The sequence below is a fragment of the Echinops telfairi genome, unplaced genomic scaffold (genome assembly GCF_000313985.2).
Source record: "Echinops telfairi isolate 266 unplaced genomic scaffold, ASM31398v2 ScPeMD7_7420;HRSCAF=8458, whole genome shotgun sequence".
NCBI lineage: Eukaryota > Metazoa > Chordata > Mammalia > Afrosoricida > Tenrecidae > Echinops > Echinops telfairi.
In genome coordinates, this window is record NW_022111320.1 from 26,474,193 (window position 1) to 26,475,812 (window position 1,620).

Here is a 1,620-nt window from a genome sequence, read left to right on the forward strand (position 1 = left end):
TTTTTTTTTCTTTTAAAAAATCGCAGGGAAGAGTGCAATCGCATTCCCCTGCTGCCATAAATTATGCAGTCGAGTTTCCCACAACAGGGGAAATCGCAGGGTCAGCACATCCAGAGTGCAGTGGCTGAGCCTCGCCCTGGAAAAACCACCTTTGTGATCATGGTATCTCCCCTGCCAGGTTAAGTATGCTAGTTATCAGTTTTTAAAGACGTTCTGTCATGTATAACCCTGCATCATTACACTAGGCAAGGAAACTTTGATGCCTAGCATGCATTTCTATTCCATGAAACGTTAATAGCAATTTAAAAGGCTTTTCTGTAGTAGGGAATAACTTTTACATTGCTTTTTGAATTCTGAACTCCTTTACAGCTCTCATTTAAGAAAGAAATTCTAGATTGCTTCACCATGACTTTTCAGGCTTGAGTTCTCACTGTCCTACTGAGAAAAGCAGGATACTTTAAATTACGCTGTAAACAGTACAGGTTATGTGGAAGACCGGAAATGTTCCTTTTTCCCTATTTTACTAATTAATCCATTTTTCTGCTCAGTCAACTGCTTCTACTCCTTGTTATTTCACAATAATCCTAACCCCTCTTCCCAGAACAGCAACTTCCCAAAGCCCTGGAATGGGCCATGGCTAGAACTGTATATTAATATGGATAATAAGAAACTAACTAACAACATGAATGGTATTTAGCTTTACCTATTAAGAGAGTCTCTGGGAGGTGTAATGACTAACACGCTCAACTGCTAATTGAAAGGCTAGGAGTTTGCATCTACCCAGAGGCACTTCAGGAGAAAGGCATGGCACCTCTGAAAATGACCCATTAAAAATCTCATGGAGCACAGCTCTACACTGACACAAATGGGGTCCAGGATGAATTGGTTTTAACTCAGACAACTGGAACTATTACTGTGCAATGATGAGTCATTTCTGACTCATAGCAACCCTATATGACAAAGCAGGACTACCCTGTAGTGTTTTCTAGACTTGATGGCACCTAAAAATCTTTACAGGTACAGATCATTAGATCTTTTTACTCCAGTAGCCATTCCATGCTAAATGTAACCACCTACCTTTGTATAACAACTGAATGTCTAATCTTTGCGACACCAGGCTTCTTGTGCTAATTATTAACCTTTTTGTAAACACACGGCAGCCATTTTCATTTGATGTCCTAAAAATCAAAACCCTAATATTTTTCAAGAAACATTACCAAAATAAAGTATTAATTCCATAGATTTTAAAAATTAGATTTAGGAATATCCTTCCCTTGCTTAAATAGCTATTCCCCACCCCCCTCTTAGATTTACTAAAACCATATACAGCAAAACCTGTACAAGCTGTGTAATGTGGAAACCCGTAGGAGAAGGCAAACTCAAATAGTTCCCACTAAAGCGAGCAACAGAAAGTGGTAAAGGCAGAAAAGCTGCAAGACTCAAGGGAGGGGGGAGGAGTCCTGTCAAGTTCCAGTTTTAAATTAAAAAATTGCTGTAGTATTAATACATTTGGAACCAAGAGTGTGTATTATGTACATATCTATGTGTGAATGCAGAAAACGATGAGTGGCACTAAATCCTAAAAGGGCTGTAAGTGATCAACAAGTGACAGAGAAAAAT

General features: G+C 38.8%; 1 protein-coding gene and 1 non-coding gene across 2 annotated transcripts in view; both read right to left on the minus strand.

Annotated features, from left to right (window-relative positions):
- STT3B (STT3 oligosaccharyltransferase complex catalytic subunit B) overlaps positions 1-1,620 on the minus strand; it is a 57,037-nt gene that overhangs the window by 28,240 nt on the left and 27,177 nt on the right. The window lies entirely within an intron of this gene.
- LOC115872168 lies at positions 24-187 on the minus strand. The gene has a single exon (XR_004047707.1). It is a non-coding gene; the product is annotated as a U1 spliceosomal RNA (small nuclear RNA).